Source organism: Monodelphis domestica, chromosome 2 (genome assembly GCF_027887165.1).
Source record: "Monodelphis domestica isolate mMonDom1 chromosome 2, mMonDom1.pri, whole genome shotgun sequence".
Classification (NCBI taxonomy): Eukaryota; Metazoa; Chordata; class Mammalia; order Didelphimorphia; family Didelphidae; genus Monodelphis; species Monodelphis domestica.
In genome coordinates, this window is record NC_077228.1 from 48,760,327 (window position 1) to 48,785,655 (window position 25,329).

A 25,329-nucleotide genomic window follows, 5' to 3' on the forward strand; every position below is an offset into this window, starting at 1 on the left:
TATTTCTGCTCTTTTGCACTTGTTTGCAATGTTTTTATGCCCTAATACATGGTCAATTTTTGTGAATGTACCATGTGCTGCAGAAAAGAAGGTATATTCCTTTTTGTCCCTATTTATTTTTCCCCACATGTCTACTAACTCTAATTTTTCTAAAATTTCATTCACTTCTCTTACCTCTTTTTATTTATTTTTTGGTTTGATTTATCTAGTTCAGATAGAGGAAGGTTCAGGTCTCCCACTAGTATAGTTTTTCTATCTATTTCGTCCTTGAGTTCCTCTAGTTTCTCCTTTAGAAATTTGGATGCTATGCCATTTGGTGCATACATGTTAAGTACAGATATTTCTTCACTGTCTATATTGCCTTTTATCAGGATGTAATTACCTTCCCTATCTCTTTTAACTGGATTTATTTTTACTTTGGCTTTGTCGGATATCATGATTGTGACTCCTGCCTTCTTTTTGTCAGTTGATGCCCAATAGATTTGGTTCCACCCTCTTACTTTCACCATAGTGTATCTACCTTCTTCATGTGTGTTTCTTGTAGACAGCATATGGTAGGGTTTTGGATTCTAATCCACTCTGCTATTTGCTTGCATTTTATGGGTTAGTTCATTCCATTCACATTCAGAGTTATGATTACTAGCTGTATATTTCCTACCTTTTCTTCTTTCACTATTTCCTTCTACACCAATGTTTGCTTTTAAACAGTCCCCCTTGTTCCTACCCTTATTTTACTTCCCTTTCTACTCCCTCCCTTCTTATTCCCCCCCTTATTTTCCCTGTAGTCTTTCTAAAATTAACACCCCGCCCCCTCTCTCTCTTGTACTGATTCTGTCCCCACCAAACCATTTGTTGCCCTTCTACTCCCCTATTGGGTGCAAATCTATTCTCTGACCCCAATGGATTGGATTATTTTTCCCTTTTTGAGTCAATTTCAAAGCACATAAAAGATGAGAATTTCCTGTCTCCGACCTCTTTACCCTTCCAGTATATTGATGTTCTCCCCCCTCCCACCATGAGCTTCTGTATGATGTGTAAATTTACCCCCATTTGTTTCTTTTCCCATTTCTTTTAATATTAAGCTATTTTTAAGCTCTAGTTATATATATATGTATATATATATATATACACACTCATGTGTATGTATTTTTGCATGCGTATATCTATATACCTATTTATGTCCTTGCATCCTATACAGTTTGTCACTGTTCCCTCTAAGTGTACTTCTTTTTGCTGCCCAGGTAATAACAACAGTTTTTAAGAGTTACCAATGGCCTCTTTTCTTATAGGGATACATATCATTTTAACTTATTGAGTCTCTTAAAATTTCTTTTGCTTTGTTTTTCTTGTTTCCCCTCTTTTTAAATTACCTTTTGATGATTCTCTTGAGTTCTGTGCTTGTACATCAAAATTTCTGTTCAGGTCTGGTCTTTTCTTTATGAATTCTTGGAATTCTTCTATTTTGTTGAATGACCATACTTTCCCCTGTAAGAATATAGTCAATTTTTCTGGGTAGTTGATTCTTGGTTGTAGACTTAGTTCCCTTGCTTTCCAGAATTTCATATTCCATGCCTTTCTTTTTTTCACTGTGGATGCAGCCAGATCCTGAGTTATCCTCACTGTGGTTCCTTGGTATCTGAATGACTTCTTCTTGGCAGCTTGTAATAACTTTTCTTTGGTCTGATAGTTCTTGAATTTGGCTATAACCTTCCTGGGTGTTGTTAGTTGGGGATTAAGTACAGGAGGTGATCTATGGATTCTATCTTGTTCTAGGATATCGGGGCAGTTTTCTTTAATAATTTCCTGTAAAATAATGTCCAGGCTTTTTCTTTTGTCATGGTCTTCTGGTAGGCCAATGATTCTTTAATTATCTCTCCTTGAACGATTTTCTAAGTCCTCTGTTTTATTAATGAGATACTTCATATTTTCCTCAATTTTTTCATTCTTTTGGTTTTATTTTATAGTGTCCTGCTGCCTTGTGAGGTCACTTGATTCTAGTTGTTGTATTCTGGTTCTTAAAGACTGGATTTCATCTTTAGTTTTTGGGTCGTCCTTTTCCTTTTGGTCTGATTTTCTTTGGAGGTCATCTTTCAACCTCTTTAACTCGTCTTTCATCTCCTTTGCCTCATTTTGCAGCTGGTTGATATTGGCTTTCAAAACACCATTTTCTTGTTTTATTTCAAGTGCCTCTGTTTCCAGATGACATCTTAGTTTTTAAGTTCTTTTCCCAATTGTCTTCAGCCTCTCTTAATTGTGTTTTGAATTGCATTTTGAATTCTTCCAAAGCTTGTATCCAATTCGCTGGGATTTCTGATTTTTCCTTTGCTGATCCCTCCCCCACTGTTTTGTTCACTCATTGCTCATTACCTGTGCAAAAGCTGTCTATTGTAATTTCTTTCTTCTTTTTCTGTTGTTTGCTCGGGGTTACCCCTTCTTTGCTCCCTGTATTTGTCTGTGCTCTTGCTCCTCTCATTTTTTATTTTTGGTTTTGGTTTTGGGTCTGTCAGTCTCCCCTCTTGGAGCTTTGTCAGATCTCTTGGTACAGTCTCTAGGGGAGGAATGTTAGCTTCCCTGTCCTCTGGAGGCTTTTGATTGGATTAAATTCAACTGGGTTGGACTGTATGTGCTCTGAGGTGGAAGACTCCTGGAAGGCTGGGCCGCCCAGGCTCTCTCCAGTTCTCTCCAGCTGCTTCTCTGCTGTCCGCAAGGTTCCCCAGTGCCTTTGCCTGCCTCCCTGAGCTCTGAGGAGTCCTGATGGGGTTAGGTTCAACTGTATTGGTCTGGATGTGCCCCGAGGCAATGATGAAACTGGAGCCTGGTGGAGGGACCCAGTCACAGCCCTGGTCTCTCCCTGGCTTCCTCCCCGCTGTCCACGCTGGATGCTCGGTGCCCGGCTCCCTGCTGCTCACAAGGTTGACCCTCCAAACCAGCACCTTTGCCTGCTCAGAGGTTCCTGCTGCTGCTGGGAGGTCAGCCCTCTGGGTTGTGGAGGGGTCCTGGGATCTTCCCTCTGCCTTCCCCTTAGACTCGAGTATTCTCGGGATCCAGCTTTTGGGGGGCATACCTTTTGATTTGAGTCCGGAAGGAGGGTTCCCCACCTCTGTTCTGTTGCTCAGCTTGAATTTTGGTGCCCTAGGAGCAGTCAGTCTGTAATCATTTAGGAAGGGTCTTCCACGAGGTCTGAACTTTTGCAGCTTGCTAAGCAGCCATCTTGACCTGAATAGCCTTTTTTAATAATGAGTCCACTGGATTGAATCCAAGGCTGTCTTAGGTCCTTGCACTGCTAATTATAGTTAAGATGTTCAAAACTGATCATCGTATATTATTGCAGTTAATGTGTACAACTCTCACCTCAATTTACATCACTTCATATGTTTTTCCATGTGGTGTGTATGTGTGTGTGTGTATGTGATTGTCCTGTTGGTCATTTCTTAAGACAGTAGTATTCCAATACAATCATAGAACACAGCTTTTTTCATCCATTCACAATTAATGGTCCTCCTTTCAGTTTCCAATTATTTGCTTTGTAAGGATCAGAATGTAAGGGGTAAAAATAAAAGGGTTGGACTAAATTTATAAGAGTGTGGTTGCCAGAAAAATTGGAAAATGAGGGGATGCCCTTCAATTGGGGAATGGCTAAACAAATTGTGACATATGCTGGTGATGGAATACTATTGTGCTCAAAGAAATAATAAACTGGATGAAGTCCATGTAAACTGGAATGACCTCCAGGAATTGATGCACAGTGAAAGGAGCAGAACCAGGAGACATTGTATACAGAGACTGATACACTGTGGTACAATCGATTGTAACAGACTTCTCCATTAGTGGCAATGAAGTGATCCTGAATAGCCAGGAGGGATCTACAAGAAAGAACACTATCCACATTCAGAGGAAAAATGGTGGGAATAGGAACACAGAAGAAAAACAACTGCTTGATCACATGGGTGTAGGGGGATATGATTGGGGATGTAGAATCTAAATGAACATCTCAGTGCAAACATCAATAATATGGAAATAGGTTCTGATCAAGGACACATGTAATACCCAGTGGAATTGGGTGTGGGCTACAGGAAGGGTGAAATAAGGGGAGGGAGGGATAGCATATGATTCTTGTAACCAAGGAATAATGTTCTTAATTGACTAAATAATTTTTTTTTAAAAGAGTGTCATTGCCAGGAATTATTACTCAATTCCAAATAACTTTTTAATGGTAGTTTATTTTACAAAAGGAAAAAGAGGGAAAGTAAGAAAATCAGAAAAAATAGATATTTACTCTGGCCTGGTCCAAACTAGGCAGGACTTCAGAGGCCCCAGCAAAGGAGGCCCAGAGGTAAATTAAATGAAGTTTTTAGCCATGAGACCTCCTCCAAGATGAGAGGCCTCTCCAGAGGCTAGTAACTCCAGAATAAGCCAGGGAAAGGATTCAGTCTTTTTCACTCACCCACATGGTAGTTCAAAGGGAGAAATTTAAGAACAGTTTCACCAAGTCCGGGATCTCAGGTCCAAGAAGGAAGAAACCCAATTCACAGAAAGTTACAGCTTCTTTTAAAGATGCTTCTTTGCATCACTTCCTGTGCCTTCCTATAAATTTTCTTCAGATTGCCCTGGGGGAAGTCAGTCATTTCTGATTTGTCACAAACTTTTAGCACATGTGGGTTATAGACCTCATCCCTCAAGTGTAAAGTGTTGTGTGGAATGCTTCTGGTGATTAAATCTAAAAATGGGCAGGGGAGAGTTAATCCCATGTTCACCCCCCCACCCCCGCCATGATCATTTGGGACACTAGTCTTTCCAGCTGATCATTTGAAATTATCACTTTGTACCTCTAAAAATCTTCTAACTACAGGTGCATACAATATTGTACCTTCTAAAAGGAAACTACAATCATTAGAAATAAGAGGAAAATAGAAGAGAGAGAAAGCAAAACCAATGTTTGCCACCATGCCTCTTAACTTTCCCACATCTCATATAAGAATATAACCCATCATGGGGGTAATCAAACCCCTTGGGTTTGCTCCCTCCTTTGGCATGAGACTGTAAGAGCTCTAAAGGCATGTCTTTTATATGTCCCATACATTGTATTTTAGAAGTGAGGACTATAATAGTGAAAATCACTTCAGATTTTTATAAATGCAGAGGTGGGTAATGTTTAGAGGTACCATGCCCTTAGAAAAACTTTTTACCCTCTGGATGAGACATTTAAATTTCTCATTCACTACATTTATATAAATGGAGAAGTGTGGAATATGATAGGCACTTTATTCCAGAAAGCCCTTTAATCAATTTATTTTTTTTAGATCATTAAATTTTCCTGGATTTTTACAATGGTATTTTCTCCAGTCTAGTCATATGGGGAGGTACAAATAAAGAGTATTTAATAGCATATATACGTAATTGTCAAAACAAAGTAACATAAAGTGACACAGTGTAACAGAACTTAACAAACAAAATAAAATCTTAATCAGCAAATAAAGCATATGTGACATGATACAGGCACTGAATCTGAGTCCTTTTTTTCCAATTCTGAAGAAGAGATTTCCATAAATGTAATAGAGTCTAAAAGGCTTAAAAATTTCACCTGCTGACTCTTTAAAGTTCCTTCCCCTCCTGAGCATCATAACCCATTTAGGTTCTTTTTGTCACACCTCTGGGATCTCCCATATTGAGGGAGAATTCCAAGTGGAACATAGTATGGAGGAATCCAATATTGAATGTATTGTAGAGACTGGGCAGACCAGAATGGCAAGGTGGTGTAGGGAGATGAATTTCTACCCTGAATCTCAGGCAAGATAAGAGAAAGAATCAGTGCACCCAGGAATGGTAGGAAGAAAAAAAACATCCTAAAACTGAAAGCTATTTGAAATCAGCAATTCTCTGCTTTTTCATAAAATGGGCCATGTTTGCAATTCTACTTCTTTTTTGGAAGCATAAACTTCCTTCCCCTTTCCCCTAGGGCTAAAACACCAGGGAGCAGCTTGTTTCCCTTGTCCTGTGGACAGAGAGTTAAGTGAGATTGCCTAAGGGAAACACACCCTAGCTTCCAAGAGAAGCAGCAAGCAAGCACTCAGTTGTTGGCAATGTTAGGAAAAGAGGGATTTTATACTTTCCAAGTCTCTGGAGAGCATCTACAATCAGCACTAGCAACAGCAACAGCAGCAGCAGCAGCAGTTACAACAGGAGCAGCAGGAGCAGGAGGAGCATAAACAGGTTCTGCAAGGACCACCTAGGGAGTTAGCAGTAGGAGGCTGGCTCTGCAGTAGCAGGTGACAGTTCCTAGGGTTGGGAGGCAGGAAAAAAGCTGTGGCAGGAGAAACATGGTTTCTTTTCAAACTAATCTACTCAGAGAAAAATTAAGGGTTCTCAACCCCACTTCTGGTCACCATAATTGTAAGAGTTAAATTAAAGTTCAATACTTAAAGCATTTTTTAAAGTTTATTATCTGACAAATAGAACCACATGACTAAGTTTTCTACCTGTTCAAAATGCCCCACCCCCAAAGCTGCCAACATGAAGGAAAAGAGCTAGACACAGAACTTCACCCAATTAATATACTGTCTACATCAGCATGGAACAACAAGAAATGATTGAGGTTCTGGGAATCTTAGTTCTTGCAGGGGATCATTATTTTAGGGTAACAGATTCTAATTTCACAGCTTCCACACACACAAAAAGAACTGTTTCAAATAGTTTTATAGAACTTAGTCCTTTTCCCCAATCTTTCATCTCTTTGGGATACAGGTCTAGTATTGGTATCATTGGGTCAACATTATAAACCAGACCTGTTGGGCATGGTTCTAAATTGCACTCCAGAATGATTAGATCAGTTCACCAATCTACCAACAGTGTATTGGTATCCCAATTTTCCTAGATGTCCTCCAAAATTTATTATTTTCCTTTTTTGTCATATTAGACAGTCTGATAAGTATGAAATGATACCTCAGAGTTGTTTTAAGTTACAGTTCTCTTATTAATAGTGATGTGGAGTTTTTATTCATATGAATAAAGTTTTAATTTCTTCATCTATGAATTTCCTATTCATATCTTTGGACCATTTATCAATTGGGGATATTTAAATAACTCTAAATGAAACTCCTTTTCCTCCCATTTTTTTTTCCAGACCTCTTACTTCATTTTTTCTCTTCCTTTGTTTGATCCAGGTTTTAGTCTTTATAGCCAAATCCTCTCTTTGTCTCTCTGTATCGGTCTCTGTCTCTTTCCCTCTCTGTCTCTCCCTGTCTGTCTCTCTGTCTCTCTCCATCTGTCTATCTATCTGTCTCTGTCTTCATCTTTAATTAGATAGCTACTTAGTTAGCTAGCTTCTGAACATCACTTGGGCCATTCTGTTTCTTTATCTTATGCTGTGGCTTCTATTTCCTGGTTGCCCTCACTGGAATTGTTTTTCTAGTTTAGGATTTTGTATAAAGGTCAGACTCTTTCCCCTTTCCACACACTTGGTTGGAATGATCAGAACCTATTTCATTCTAGTTTCAAGTTCCTGGCTTCCTGCTACTGGATTCTATATTCCCTGGTATTTCTGTTGCTTTTCCAGTGTTACTCCCCCAAGTCATATTGTCTTGAGTTAAAATACTATATCCTCCAACTCTGTCATCTCAGAGCATTCTTTTTTCATATTAATTCAATTTTCTCTCCCGGCATGTTCTCCTAAAAGTAACGTGGTCTTTCAGGGCATTACAGCTGCTTTGGAGTCACTTGAGGTGACTCCACATGAGCTACACATCAGAAATACCCAAGTATAAATTCAATTTCTGATATGTCTGGTTTGGGTGTCCCTGGGCAAGTCAAAATGGATAGTAAAAGCATATGCATTTGAGACTTGTAAGGATCAAATAAACAAATAATTTAAAAGCATTTAGCACAGTGCCTACCACATAGTAAGCACTATATACATGTTTGCTGGTACTATTATTAGTCTTCGTTTTGGTACTGTAGGATTCAAATATCATTGAAGCCTTTCTGGCAGAATTTTGATGTATTTATCTGAGCTCATGCTGGGTTCTCTAGTGGGATTCTTGTTGCAATTCCTAAAGATTTCTGGCTGTCTTTGTGTAATCTTGGGCTGAGTGAAGACACTTCCTATTATTTTTTCTTTGGATTTATTGAACATTATTTGATCTGATGACCTTTTAAGATCTTTGTTGAAGTGTATGTGGGAAACATTGTCTCCTATAAAACATTTTTGCATTGCCTGAATTTTGAAGCTGTGGATTCAAAGATACAGAGATTAGAAAAATGCTCATTCCAAGTATTAGGGAATGTCTTGGGGGAAGATATAGGGATAGAAGAAGGAAGGGCTACTATTATTCCATTTGGCATGAAAAGGAGGCCAAACAAAGAACATAATGAAAAATAATCTCCAAAACATTAGTGGCAATATGATTGTTCAGGATTTAAATACTAGACAAATAAATTCCTATTTTATCCTAAACAATAATAAGGAACTAAAACTTTGTAGTAGATGAGTGCATGATTAAGTAAGTCTGTCTTTTGTGTTAAAGACAGCTTAGAGAGAGGAGAGACAGAAATCAGGGAGATAATTCATTCAAATATTTCCTGAGTTCTGCCTAGGGATACGCTAAATAGCATAGAGGAAAAAAACAATAGCAAATCAACCAGTGTCATCAAGAAATTTGAATTCTTTTTGAATCAGTCAATAGATAATATCAATTAGGCTAGAGGTGATGGTTTTATATAATGTGTTCTTATGAGTAGAGAGAAGAGATGGATAAGAGAGATTATTGAGAAATAGTCAACAAAATTTGGCAACTCATTGAAGTAATTGAAGGGTATGATTGAGTGAAAAAGAAGATTGACAATGATTCCAAATTCATGGACATGATGACTGTGGAAACAACAGAATGTTTTTTAAATTAAATTTTCATTCAATTATAATAATTTTAACATTAAAAAAATTGAGTTCCAAGTTCTCTCCCTTCTTTTTCCCCTCTTCCCTACTTAAGAAGACTCATCTTCCTGAGTTCAAATCTTGCCTCAGGCACTTACTAGCTGTGTGATTCTAGGTAAGTCACTTAATCTTGCTTGCCTCAGTATTCTCATCTATAAAATGAGCTGGAGAATGAAATGTCAAACAAATCCTTTATCTCTGTCAAGAAATTCTTAAATGGGATCAGGAAGAGTCAGATACCCCTTAAAAATTAAAAAAAAATTCATATAAACTTCAAGATTTGCAAAGAGCTTTATAAGTACTTCAAGTCTGTGAAGTATAGTTTTAAAATCAAACTCATATGTAAAAGGGCATTTAATTGTCACAACAATAGCTTTAGTGATACTTGAACTGTGTAGCACCCAAATGGGGACTAATAATAGTAGTAGCAAACATTTACATAGTGTTTACTATGTGTTAGGCACTCTGCTAAATGCTTTTAAATTATTATCTTATTTGATCCTTACAAGTCTCAAAATTATGAATTATGGAAGACACATTAAAAAATAATAGATTCAGGGATTTAATGGGCTGAATAAAATATAGGAGACAGCAGTGAAATATGGCAGCCAAGAGAGTTAGTACAAATTTGGATTTCATTAATAAAGTCATGGATTCTAGGGATGAGGAACTGACATCCCACTTGACTCTTTCCTAGTCAGAACTCATCTAGAGTAATGCATTGTGTTTCTATTTCTGGGTGGTTCAGTTTAGGAAAGTCATTGAAAAGCTGGGGAACTTCTAGAGGAGGGAAAGCAAGATGTTGAAGGGTTTTGAGTTCATTTTATAGGAAGACTGATAAAAAGAATGAGCTATATTTTTCATGGATAGAGCAATATTTATGGGGGAAATGATCACTGCCATCAGATATATGAGTGAATGTTATATAGAAGATGGATTAGAGTTGTTATATTGGGCCCTAGAACACAGGAACTGAGAGTAATAGGTGGAAACTTAAAAGAAACAAATTTAGTCTTGACAAAAACAAAACAAAACAAAAAGAAAAACAAATTGATTGACTGACTTCCTTACAAATAAAGTTGTTCAAAATTAGAATGGAAGAAGAAGGCAGCACTGGAAATCCTAAAGCAGAGGCCAAATGAGGACTTGCATGCTTTCTCTATGTGAATTTATTTCCCTTGTTGTTCCCTGTGCCTGGAATATTATTCCTCCTCATATCTACTTTTTGATTTTAACGTCTTATTTCAAGTTCCACCTAAAAAATCCTACCTTTTATAGAAAGCCTTTCCCAATGTTTTTTAATTCTAGTTGCTTGTTTGCTTGTTGTTGTGAACTCTTTGAGGTCAGTAACTGTCTTTTGCCTTTTCTGTATCCTAAGTGTCTGACACGTGGTAGATATTTAACAAATATTAATTCACCATTGTCTATTGAAATTTTGTTTGGATAGGCTATATGGCAGCTTAGATTTTTTTCAACTTTCAACTTTTGAAATTTTGTGATTATTCTTCAATTTCACAGATGAAGCAACTGTCTTTTCAAAATGTTGACTACTGTTCATGGCTCCACAGCTATGAAACAGTGAAGATAATATTTCAAACAAGGTCTTGTGCCTTGAAACCCAATGCACTTTTTCCTTTCTCTTGATAGGACAGATTTTCACATCACTTTCAGCCATTACAAATAAAAGTTTATTACAATTTTTTTAAATATGATTTTGTGGAGAGATGAAAGGTTGTTAATTAAATAGAATTAAATTCACTGTTACACTATCTGAGATGTCAAAATTCATGCATTGTCCCTTGAACACAACTCACAGAACAGCAGCAAATCTTTCCAACATTTCTTTCAATTAAAATTAAATTACACAAATGAACTTTTTTTGTTCCTTCAACATAACATTTTAGTTAATTGCTTAATTAAAACTGAAGCCTGACATTTATTTCTCTTTCCCTAGGGGAAAAAATTAAAACAGAGGGCAATACCTTCTTGTGCTATTATTTGAAATTAGGTTACACTTTAAGAGATATTGTATATAACCTTTCACTGCCAAACTGGAGACATCCATTATAACAAAATTTATCCAAGAATAGTTATTATTTTGGACAGAAAGCAAAATATAGATACTTAAAAGAAACTGGTTTCTATTGGTTACATCAGAGCTGGCTTCCTTAGAAAAAAGGAACTCTGATTTTTCTCTTTTAATTTTTCAAAACAAATAATGATAGTTTTTCTAATAATCAGTGTATATACCCATCACCAGCAAACTCCTAATAATTTATTGCTTAGCTAGGAAATATATTGAGATACCATGCCATGGTAAATAAAATATCCTACAACCCCCCTCAAGGATTTTGGCTAGTTTTGCCCCATAAGGAATTGAAACTATATTTAACATTTACTTGTATTTGTGAACTAAACACTCAGTTTTTGAAATCAAATCCTTATTTCCTGAATTAAAAAAAAACCAAACAAACAGAAAATTAGAACCACAGTTATACTTTCTGATATTTGACTGGTGGGTAATGATGATAAATCTAGTCAAGAAAGCTTCAATTATCTGAATGAAAATGAGGTTGCCTCAATTCCTAGCCTCAAATATTCATCTCCTGGATGTCTAAATAATAGTTTTTTTGTTAATTGTTGAATGGAAATTTATGAAGGTCTAATTTTATTCTAGTGTTGAACTTATACTACCCGGGGCTCCAGTCTGCAACAAATCTAGTACAGAATCCATGTCCTTCATCCTCCAGTTCATCACCTGGTGATCAGCAGCCTTCTGGTGATAAATATCTTCAAAAGTAAGGATATTCCTTTGGCATATGTATATGACCTATTACCACACATCTACCTGACATTTTCTAGCCTCTTGAGATCTTTCAGTAAAGTGTTCCATTATCAAAGGCCATAATTGCAGAAATGTTAGCAAGAAACCCTTATTCTGTTCTTTATAATAGCATAGTATTTGAAAAAGTTCTAGAGAATAGTCAAAACCAGAGAAAATAGATTTGAATAGAAGCTTTCTAATGCTAGACCAAATCTGCAGTTGTAGAAGTTATTTATGCTTCTTGGTTGGAGTGAATTCCATCAATAAAATCCATCTTCCTTTGCTTTTCTTGCAGGGTACTGCTCTCACTGCTTTTATGTTGAGGCAGCTAGATGGCATAGTAGAGTATCTGGAGTTAGTAAGACCAAGACTAAGACAATTCAGGAATTGTCTTGCTTGGCCAAATATAAATATATACATAAATAGTATTTATTCCAGGGGTCTTTGTACCTAGGAAATCCTGAAATTAAGATCATATATTTAAAATCCACTATACTACTCAGCCTTTTACATATGAAATATAAAAGTTCTTCTCTAATGTGTATTTGTAAAGTAGACCTGGCCTTGGTTTCTCAAAGCATGCAGCAGGGAACACCTAGTTTGGCAAGTCATCCTAAACTTTGATCAAAGATTGCCTAATATTGAATCTGAAGTCCAGGGACCAGTCTAGCTACTGGATGAAGCATCGTATCTTCTAAGGATATAAACATACATTTAAAAGCATTGTGACAGGTTGGCAGAAATGCAGATTGGAGCTGCGGTTATTTGTAGAAGGATAGATTTGGCTACTTAGCCAAAGAACATTGCCATCTAGCAGCAACCATTTCTAAACACAGGGAAAAAGAGCTAAAATTCTAGGAAGAATCTGAGGATTTTGTCTTCAGGTTCAATCCATTTAAGTGATGACAAGCAAACAATGCTTCAAATATGAGCTTGATGAATCTTTCTTTATTTCTGGTTACTTCAGATTAATTGGTTAGGCATTAAATTATCCCACAAATATAAAGTTGAATCCAAATGAATGACATTTTTCACGTCATATAATATGGAAGAAAGTTCATTATCAGTTGTTTAGTAATTCAAATTGCAGATATATTTATGTTTGGGGTTAATAAAAAGGAATTACAAAGGTTTATTTAAAGATAGAGCCACAGTATAATTTAAGAAGCTTTCATGTGTACCACCATATTAGACTTATATCATTATCTTAGTAGATTATTCTCAGAGAAATCAATGTAGCTACATGAAGCACAAATGGAATAGCCTATTTGGAAAGAATACAACCAAGGGAAAGACATATACCAATGTCAGTATGCAAAGCAGAATTCCTTTAGAATTTTCAAAGCTATTTAGAGGAGAGAGAGTAGTAGAGGAAAAAAAAATGAGTACTTGAAAATTGGAAAAGACCAGAGATATAAACACTTTTCAAAGCACGATTATGCAAATAAATGGCAAAGTTTAAGATAAAGATGTCAAATCTTCAGCCTCATTGAGTTATGAGGAAACAGGATATGAGCAAAAATCTTAACTCATTAGGGCAACTTGGAAACCCTCAACTAAAGGACAGTCTAAACTTTACCATCCCTGTTCATTAAATTGAAAACTGACTTAGATAAGGTCACGGGGAATTAGAGGTTATATAAGTCATAATCAAAGCAATTAGCATTGGGCTTAGCCCTGTGAGTTTCCTCAGCAAGAAATCACAGCTGACCTTGGTGAACCTGGAAAAGATATTAAAATAACATACCTGAAATAAAATCCACTAATGGACTGCTTAGGCCACTGCATAGAGAAAAATATCACAGTCCCACTTCTTTGTACTAAACTCCCATTTTGTAGTCAAAGGTGGTGATTGATTCTCAAGGATCTAATTCAGCCATGATGGAAGTGCTGTAGAAAGAATGGTAATGTTTGAAATTTTCATTGCATTAAAACTTAATTACTGACAATAACCCTCCAAAAATAAAACAGTTGTTTGTTTTTAATAAAGAAAGAATAGAAATGTGTGAATGTGACTTGCATCTATAAAGTGTCTCTATTAATCATAACCTTATTTATTTTCCCTGTTTTTAATACCTGGTTTCCTCTTGGTTGTGATTTCAATTTTCCCCACCCTTCAAGTCATGTATTCTCCTTTGTTTTGTAGTATCCTTTGCCTTTCAAATGCCATTTGTAAAAAAAATTACAAAATAGTGTCAACCCTATATGTGTATATTTGGAGATGTAGCAAAAATTGGAGAGCATGAATTTTCAAAATGTATGCTGGAGACCAAGGAATACTCAAACCAGTCCCTGAGCACATATCAAAACAAAAGCAAGCAGGAAATAAAGATGCTAGGACATGATCTAAACTAGAAAGCAGAAGAAAACACCAGGGGACATTCAATTCCATCAATAAACTAGGGAACAGTGGAGAAAGCTTAAACACTAATCAGCCAAAATATCTGGAAGGATAGTATTTGGTATAACCATTAAATGAAATGATCTGTAGCTCATGAAACAACGGTGAGAGCAGGAAAATAAATGGTAGGTGAATAGTGATATGTGAAATAAAATATATTTATATCATTCAACAAGGATGTCAAGCTATTTAAGCCAGAAAACTAATTAAATAACATTGTTGTATAATGATTCTCCAGTGTTTGAACTGTGGCTTTTTTTCTTCCTTGGAATTATTTATTTTATAAGATTTCATCTTATCTTAAGAATAGGAAAAAGGACTCCTCACTGATTAGTACCTTTTCCAGAGTATTTGTTCCTTGATGTATAGAACATAAAAAGGGGAACCACCACATCATCACGAGTTTAATTATGCAACAACTTAACAATAAACAGATTCATCAATGACAAAAAATTAACCTAGTTGGGCAATGTTTTAAACATTAGGATTTACACCACAAAGAGAAAACATGAGCTTCAATAACTTAATGTAAAGGTCCAAAGGTAGAGGAAAAAAGGAATACACAAATTGAATAGAATTATGATGGTTGTCTCAACACCCAGATGACTATAAAACTCTTTTAGAAGATAGGTTCTTTTACTTTTATGGTCAAATGGATCTGTGATCTCATTGCTATTGGTATTCTCTCTAGAAATATACATTATAATCCATCCAAGACTTTTAATACCATGCCACACTCAAGCTTGCCATCCCAGAAATTTACCAAAGTAACCCTACTCAATGTGATTGGGTAGTCCTCATATTATCTTGTTATCCATAGCATAGTTAATAGAGCACATTTCCTTTTCATCATATTTGCCTCATCTAACTCTCAGTTATGCTTTTATTCCACATGACTAGTCTATTGTTTTTTTCTTCCCCTGAAACTTTTCATAGAGAGCATCTTCTTTATTTTTTTTAATTTCTTGTTTGGATTAGGTTGCATTCTGCTTACACACACTATACAAATCTTCATTTTATTTGGAGTGATATTCATAAAATGGAAAAACTTATGATTTAGAAGTAAGAGCAGTCATGTAGAACCATACATATGACAAAGGATTCCCCAATGTAATTTCCTGGAAAAAAAAATCAGTGTTTAACCTATGCTTGAAAACCTTTAAGCAGAGGGTAATCATACGTGTCTAGACAGCCAATTCTAATTTGAGAAAGTTCTGATTATTAAGAAGTTTCTCCTAACATCATGCCTACATTTGAAACTTTGTGGCTTCTACCCATGACTCCTGCTTCCTACATTTGGGGAAAGACAGAACATGTCAGATTCTTCCTTCATGTGAAGGAATTTCAAATACATGAGTAAATTGTTTGTTCAACAAATCTTTATGTAACAATGGATTTTGCTTGCCTTCTTCTGGACATTATCAAGCTCATCAATAAGTCTGACCAGGGCAAAGTACAGAAGTACTCTCATCTCTCTTTTTCCTAGAAGTTATGATCCTGAAGAAAAATATTGTTATTTCATTCCTCTCAATAATGGGGAAAACAATTCTTAACATTTAAACATATATTTTTGAGTTATAGATATCCTCTTTTCCATCACACCTTCTTGAGAAGGTAAGCCATTTAATACAGATTATATAAGTCTGGTCATGAAAAATATTTTTGCATATTTGTTGTGTTGCAAAGAATCAACTCCCCACCCCCAAAAAAGAAAAATAAAGTTTAAAAAAGACACTTTAATGTACATTCCAACTACATCGGTTCTTTCTCTGGAAGTTGATAGCATTTTCCCACTTAAATCCAATGATTTTTTAAAAATGATTTCTATTTATGTGTGTATCCCCTCATTTTATGATGTATGAAGTTTATTTTTTCAAATTCCAGTACAAGGCTTTATATTTATTCACATGAGATTTCATTTTATTAGATTCGTCTCAATTCTCTAGCCTGTCAGGATCTTTTTGGATTTTGCTTCTGTCCTTCAGTGTGTTAGCTTCCAAGCTTTGTGTTCAGTTTCAATTCTTCAGAGACTAAAAATCTCCATGACTCAGTCATACAGAATCACTAGAAGGATATTGACATCAAAACGAAGGGTCTTTGAGGCAAGAGCCTGGGGTCATGAATGTTATCTTCAATAAGCACATTTGGGACTATAATGTAAAAGTCCAAGGGTATCTCCACTACTTTTGATGGTTAATAGAGTTATAAAATTCATGACAGGTTTTCCGAATCTTTCATCTTTTTGTTTTAATGCTTCAAGTTTTCTCCTTAAATGCTGTTCTATGTCTTTGCTTATTTGGTATCTGGTCAAACTTTTGTGAAACTGTTTCCCCACCATTTATGTTCATTCCTTCTCAATGTCCTCTGAGGCAAATCTTATAATTATTCTTTCAATCAACCAATTAGCATTTATTAATAAAGCACACTATTTTAAGTGCTGGAGGTACAAAGAAAAATAGGAAGCAGTTGCCATTCTTAAGGATTTTACATTCTAATGGAGGATAATCACATATTCATTCTACCATTCTTCTTGTATTATAAATATTTATGTCCTAAAATGGCCATATTCTTGACTGCCATAGCTCCTTCAGTGTCAAGCAAATCAATTTTTCTCTTGTTCAGTCAATTTTTGGTTTTCTTTAGTCTCTGACTTAAAATGCTTAAACTCCTTCATGGAATTGTTGAAATCAGTGTCAATATCTTTTTCTCTGTCTATTTCTTCCAATATCATTTTACCATTAATTATTTATTAAATAAATCAGTCTGTAGTAGTGTTAACTGCATGTTATATATACTTCCTACTTTCCTTTTAGTCTTGTATTAATTTTAAACTTTATTCTAAGAAGTAGGTGATCTTATATCTCATTTACTTACCTGAAAATAGATTTCAAATTAGTAATATGTCACTTCTTATTTGTAAACTAAATTGTTTTATTTTTTGCATGTGATTTTCTTTAATGCTTCCCAAATTTATGTTGTCTTATGTCATGTTAAAAATGACAAATTTAAAAAGCTCTTTTGTACAGGACAAAATGGTGATGTCAAGAATTCTCTGACTAACTTTATTATTTTGGAAACTCTAAACTTGCCTTCTGTACATTGGTCAAAAAATAAGCATGTTGATTTTTCTGTATGGTCCATGGTTTCTCTTTTACTACTAACATACTGAGAAGCAGATTGAATAAAAAAACTTCCTAGGAAAATGGTACCATTTCCTGAATAATGGGGAGGAGAAAATTTTGTGCCATTCACACTTAGTAAATCAAGATCTAAATGTTTCTCAATTGCAAAACCTGTTATAATGTGTATTTTTATCCATTCCTCAAATTTTATATGTCCATTATTCCCCAGATGTATTGGTGTAGAAATATTCAAATTAGAATGGATAGAATAGAACAATGACAGTAGAGTGATGGTTTTTGTAGGTTTAGAAATATACATACATCTGCTTATCTATATGTGTATATATATGTGTGTGTATAATATGTCTATCTATCTATAATACTTATTTGATGTGGACTTGAAACTCTATAGTTCAGAAGCATTTGTCAAAGTTCACTTTGCCAATGAATCCAATAATAAATATATAGTTATTAGATTTGGAACTAAAATGCTTTGGTTTGAATCCTTGCTAAGCAAGTCACTATTTGTATGATCTTGTATAGTTGTCTTAACTTCTATGTACTTCTCTTTCCTTTTGTCCTGTGCTAGATGTACTGTCTTTCTTGATATCCCATTCCCCCCCCCCCCCAATATGTGTGGCCAGGAAAGAAAGGATACAGGCTTCTTGTTCTTCACTGCCACCTTCAGTCTACTACTTCTTCTTTCAGCTTCCATGCATCCAGATCTATTACCATTTCTAATTCCTGGTCATTCTTCCTCCTTTATCAAAGTTGAGCCTTCTTCTCTATTACAATCACAGTTTTCTTTTTTTAGCTTGTCTGTTGATATCTATTCAAATAAGCCTTATATTCCTCTTCTCAAACTCTGACTTTTATACTTTCTCATAGATAGCTCTGTTACAGATAGAATGATCTTACCCATGATCTCATCAGTATCTGTTGATCCATTTTCACAATACATAACCTTGAAATTCCTCCATCTGACTTTTTGGATCTCAGTTTCTCATCAAGAAAATGAACAAACAACTATCAGAACCTCTAAAGTTGCTTCTAGGTCTGTGTTGTTACTCTGTGATACTGTCTTTCCTGCTCTTCTTCTTTCTCACACCTTAGTCTAGTTCCCTATTTTCTTTCCACACTATTATCTTCAAGGGACTCTTCCTTTCTCTGCTTTCCTAGGCTTAGACTTCCTCTCTCTTGAAAATATAAACCCTTTAATGAGCTAGTTCATCTTTATACTTTCTTGGACCTTTGAATCCCTTTTTTATGTCTCAGACAGGCCAACTATTTAAGGATCCAGACAAACTGTCCTATTTACTATACCCTACATATAACAATTTAGCTTTTTGACTTTTGTTCTTGGCCCCTCATCCCAGAAATACATTCTTTCCTCACTTCATCTATCAGAATTTACCCCTGAAGTTATTCTCTTTTTTTCTCCTTTGTCTTATAAGCTTTTATTCACCCATACTCCCCAAAGGTTTTTGTTTGTTTGTTTGTTTGTTTTTTGTTTCTGTTTTGTATGCATCCTACATAATTTCCTTCATGGGCAGGGGCAACTTCATTTTTGTTTGTATGGTCGAAGAACCATACAGAGTGACTGGTAAATGTGCAGTTAATAAATATTGACTGGTTGATTATTCTGAATACTCCCTTAATTTATACAGATTTTAAATGAGTAATCCTCCCCACTAACACTCGCCCTTTCTTTAAAACCCTCACCTCCTATCTTAAAAAAGAGTGATAAGAGCTAGGCAACTGGAGTTAAGTGACTTGCCCAGGTTCACACAGCTAAGAAATGACTAAGGAGACATTTGAATCAAGGACCTCTTGTCTCCAGGGCTGTCTGTCTATCCAGTTTGCTATGTAGTTGCCCCTCAATCTCTTTAACATATCCATTCAATATGCTAGAGATCTTCCTGTATAAATTCTTTATGCATTTCAAAGAAATATGTTCTCAGAGAAGGAAATATGGATAAATCCAGAGCCAGAAATTAAATTACTTTCTTCACCTGGAATCATCCTGGGAAACCACCATGATAAAGAATGTGATTGATTTATGCATTTAGTCAGCCATGACTGCCAAATCTAACTCACCAAAGCAACAGGGGGAATTGTTGTGATTGTCCACTTAGTGTGGCTACTTGCCCTTTCTGATTACTGAGTAGTGCTTTTCTTCCCTTGTAGTATCTGGATAATCACTCAAATTTCTTCACTTCTCTTTTCCAGTGTCTAGAGAGCCCAAATGAATACATATTCTAGTTATAATTCCAGTGTGCCTCAGAAGAATGAGATGAGACTTTAAATGATTAAGTCCACTTCCATCATTACCTGATCCGATAATTAAGAATCTGCATTATTTTGGACATTTAGTCCTTGCAACTGGGCCATAACATTTGGAACATTTCTTCTGTAGATTTGTTTATATATTCTTCTGTTTTAATGGACATTTAAAATAAAATCTGCTTCCATTTCCCTAGGTACTAAGAATCCATTTAAAAACTAAAAGTTCTGCTCCTTACCTTTGTCCAATGGCATTGAACTTCATAACAGTGAAAATATTTTTATGGGAATTCATCATAATAAATGATGAAAGTAAATCTGGTAAATATGGTAATTCCATTTTCTCTGGTGTGGTTTCACAATTTAACACAAGTTAATAAGCAAAAGCACAATAATTTGATTTACTCATTTTATTAGCTCAAATTCCACTTAGATCAGTTTCTAATAAGTATCTTGGCATACAAAGTATGCATTGCAATAAAATTTTTTGCTTTGAGTTACTTCTCCAAATTTTGTCATGAACATATTAAGGTATTCACACTGGCACCATTTCTTGAAATCTTGCCCATTAGCTAACTGAAATATCATAAAATGCTGACATGTTGTGTGTATAGGAGACCAATAAAATTCCATATGTTTGGTAACTGAGCCATAAACACATTAAAAAAAACCTTCCCACTTTTCTATAACACTCTTATACTGGCATTTCAGAAATTTAATGTATACTTTAAAATTATAGGTATCGGCTTCTCTTTTTCTTTCCTTTGCCAGTTGAGAAGCATATATTTTCCAAGCATCCAAGGGAAAAATATTTCATTTCTTTTAAGAAATCAATTTGGGGTGATCTTATAGCACTTTTCACATCCTTTTTCTCTAGTTTATCCTACATCTAGCAAATGGGCAAAATTTATATCATACCAACATCTTAATACTCTTCCTTCTAAAATCAATTTCTCTAAAAGACCAAGCTTGGATAAGAAATAAAAAATTAAGTAATTTCTCATAGAGAAGCAGGCATTATCCTTCAACTGGAGGGGAAAAAAAGTACAAAATATGAGGATTGAAGGACTTTAATTCAAAACCCGAATGAGACTGTGTTGCCTATGGCAACAACACATAACTGAACTAGCCTCTATGAAACATAGAAGGCCAACTAACTATTTATAGCCATCATAACAAATCTAGAAGTGGAACACAAAACTTTAGTTCTGGATTCTTGGTGGTTTTCCACTTCTACCCATTTTCTTTCTTTGTTCATAGAATGAAGCAGTAAGTCTCCTATTAGCCAGATGATGAAATATGTCGACATAGTGGTCTTCAGCAATGGGCTGCCATGTTTGATGTCACTGATCAAAAACATTTGATTACACTTGAATTAAAAAATTCAATTTAATAACAGCTATTATAAAAACAAAATACATAATATATCAAATATATAATATATAAGTATTTAAATATATAATTGAACTTAGCCATTTCAGTGTCTGAAGGGTTATTATACCTAACCTAGTAATCACTCTGTGAGTAGAGAGATAAATATGGAATGTGCAATCTTGATTATCCTGCAGCTCACAGTGTTCTTGTTTGCCTTGTACTAGGGAAAGAGCTTCACAAAACTACAGGCTGCACAAATGCTAAAAGGAAGTAGGGTACCGAGGCTTAAGAAAAGTAATGGATCTGATTTTAGAGTAGATGGAAACCATAAATAGTGGAGAAGTCATGAAGTGATTTGATTGCTCAATTGTACCCAGTAGGAAGTCTGAATGATGCCAGCAGACATGCACCTGACCCTCTGATACTGATATATAAGGTCATTTGTGAGTCCATATGGTCTCTGGTGCTCAGATATTCCCCTGGAACAGTGATCTCATTGATATGGACATTCTCTCCAATAATGCAAATCATACCCCATCTGTGCTCTCCTAGCCAGTATGGCTCTTGCCATGTCCTCCCAGAAGTTCACCACAGGGAACCAATAATACCAGAGGCCAGAGGCTTGTGTGTGTGTGTGTGTATTCTCCTAGAAGAGAGTACTTTGTAATGGAGCACATGAGCTTTTCATCCTTTTCTCTTGTCACATGTCTAGCCAATAAAAAAATCAAACCCTTCTTTCATGATATCTTTCACACAATGCCTCCTTAAATATCTCATCTGTTACATGGTACACCTTGCTCACCATCATTGCACACTTGTCTATTGCCCTTTAAGCAATGCTAAGATTAAGTTCTTTTGAAATTATGGTAATCTATAATTCATGATCACATGATAACACCTGAAGAATTAATATTTTAATCACATAATTATAAATTGTGATCTGAAAGAGAATTTAGAGATAATTGAACACACTTCATTTACAAATCAGGAAAGTAAAGGAGAGAAAAGTAATATTAACTCTCCTAATGCCATGCAGTTAGCAAGAGAAAGATTTAAAAACAGATATCACCATATGACAAAGTGATTATGCTTACTCAGTCAAACAGAATTACCTTTATAAATAGTTTAATTACAATAAAGCATAAAAATAGTGAATGCATATTTTAGGGATACTGCTTTTTTTTGGTATGAAATAACACAACCAAACTATGAAAAGTGTTATCTAATGAAGTCAGGTTGGAAGGTTGGTTGAGTTTGTTGTTTGAAAGAAAATTAATTTGCCATCTTAGTTTTCTTGTTAACTCAAATTCATTTGCATATTAATCAAGACAATATTTTTGGACTGTCTAATTCTAAGTGAGATAGTTGTCTGGAACAAAGATATAGGATCTTAGTCCTGACTTAGGAATTAAAAAAACTATTTAATCTTTATTTTTCCTTTTTTGATAGCATTTTAAATATATAACACAATATAAAATATATAATGTACTCCTGAGATATGATTTTGAGAACACCAACAAACTTTAAATTGTTTGAAAGTTTTGGAATGGCTGGAATAAAAAATTACATTTATAAAGTACTTTGAGCTCTCTAGATGAAAGATAATGGATGCATTGGAATTATTACAAATAATTGTCCAAGTCATGGATGGTATTCCATTTTTATGATTACAAACTAGGAAAAAGCCAAATCACATTATTTTTAACCACATTAAAATTTTAGAATTAAAAGTTATTCTCTAAAGACTTAGTAGTCCTTGTGTTTAGCTAGAAGAATAATGGTGAAGTTGGATTCACCCTTCTATATAATATTTGAAAGATCAAATAGAATACGCAACATTGGTGAACTCATTTTCAACATATCATTCAACCATCCATAAAGATCACATGGAAAAATATCAGAAACTAAAAAAACAACAAAAAATCAGTCAAGATGGAAAGAGACCAGTGGCTTGTGATGTGCAAACCACATGTGGATTTAGCACTTCAATATGCATTAACCATTTAAAACAAAATAAGAGAAAGAAACTCAGTGTACAAAGAAGTCCCAAGAACACAGATCACACATTTCATTTTAGCATTTTTTCATAGGATATGATATTTACATTAAAAATGCACAGATTGTTCTTACAAAATACATTTCTTTTAGCTCCTGAAGCCTTTCTCCTCACATTTATATATCCACACATATATTGGTATTATGCCACCTGAAATTAAATAGCACCTTAAAAGATGCCAAGTTATTTCTAATGCACAGTTGGGTCTATACATGCCAAGAAATCTCTCTAGGACATTATCCTGAGAAAACTTTATGAGGAAAGAGCAATATGAGAGGTGAGAAACAAAGCAAAAAAATCTTTGCTTCTGTCTTTGAATTAAGAGATTCTTAAGAAAACTAGATGAAGATGTAGGCTAAGTAGATGATTTATTTAACTTCCATCTATTTTGCTTATAATATGTAGGTACCTTATTATTTACATATTGTCTCTCCCTTTTCCCCAGGAAAATTTACCCTTGTTGAGGACAGGGACTTCTCTTTGTATGCTTTTACCCTATATACCCCAGTGCTTAATACAATGTCTAAAAAGGATTAAGCATTTAACAAGTATCAGAGTGAATAGTATAAACCTTAAAATTTCTTAGACTTATGAATGTTGGAAATTTCCCCATTGGGAAATTTAATACTGGAAAAAATTTCCTACTGATAGTAAGAACTCTATTGGAATGTGAAACCCCTTGGCATGGGAGGATCTTTCTCCTCCCTACTTAAGACTACTTTAGGACAGAAACCTTTTGCTAAACAATGGAAAGGGTTTTGGCCTATGCTTAAGCATAGAACAGGAAGTTCTTTGAATCATGATTGATTTTAGAATTGATACAATAGAGATACTTGGAATGACAGAACCAGGTCTTGGAAAATACAATTTCTACCCTACTTAGAGTAACAGGATTTAGGAAGGGCTGCAGCAAAGATCAAAATTTAATTATTTGAGAATATGACCTTCAACAGACATGTGCAAAGCCACAGACCTCTGGGCGGTCCTGGGTTAAACTAGAGCCACCATTGGCACAGGGGAGACATCGACAGTGATCAGTAGATGTGAGAACTGAGGGGAGGGAGCTTGGATGGGTTCCTTAAAGATGGTGGGGTCTGAGGACAAAGGGAGGAGAGTTTTTTTGCTCTGAGAGGAGAAGGTTTTGCTCTGAGAGAGGTGGCTCTGAAGGAGGAGAATTCTCTGGAAACATTTCTTGAAAGGAGGCTCTCTTGAAGGTGGAGCCTGAGGTTGGCATGAGAAGCCTTACCTAGAGAGATCTTGGGTGAGTGATAAAACCAACTGACTCATTTATTCATTCTTATTCCTTTCTTACTTTCTCTCTTTTTCTATTGATTAATCAGTGTATTATAAATTAAATTTCTCTATAAAACCCAGTTGGCTTGGGCATATTCATAAATTGGGAATATATTCCCTGGTGACCATCTTATATTTATATAAAACCAAGACACAGTAGAAAACATATTTCAGCAGTCATAATTTATAAATATATATATATATATATTCCATTGCTCCAAAACATTTTAATTATCACAATAGAGTGTGAGACTTGGTGTCCATTTCTTGCCTCAGACACTTAACTAGCTCTATGACCCTGAACTATTTATCTAACTTCTCCTAGTTGAGTTTTCTCATCTGTCAAGTGGAGATAATACTGGTACCATTCTCAAAGTGTTGTGATGAATGAAGGGAATTATTCATGTACAGATAGTGAATCAATGAACATTTATAAGTATGTGTTATGTCCCAAACATCATGCTAAGAACTGAGGATGTGATGAATTATAAAGTCCCTATCCTCTAGGAAGTCATAATCAAATGGAGGAGACAACATGAAAACAGTAATGTAAGGATGACAAAGAGATGATAAATTGTGGACAATAACAGTAAGGAATTGAGATTAAAGAGAGTTTGGGAAAGTCTTACAGAACAAGGGATTGAAGGTGGAATTTGATGTAAGTCAAGGAGGTCAAAAGGTAGAGATGGGATAAAGAGGGAGAGTATTCCAGATGTAAGGGACAGTCAGGGGAAACCCCTGAATCAGGAGATAAAGTGTCTTGTTTAAGGAAAATGAAGGAGTCCATGGTCACTGGATCTAAGAATATGTGGAGGATGGGGCAGCAAAGTGGCTTAGTGGATAGAGAGCCAGATGTATAGACAGGAGGTCCTAGGTTCAAATATGACCTCAAACAATTCCTAGCTGTGTGACCCTGGGAAAGTCACTTAACCTCAATTGTCTTTCCCTTACTGCTCTTTCTGCCTTGGAACCAATAATTAGTATTGATTCAAAGACAGAAGGTAAGGGTTTTAAAAAAAGAATATATGGGGAGAAGTATGGTGTAGTATG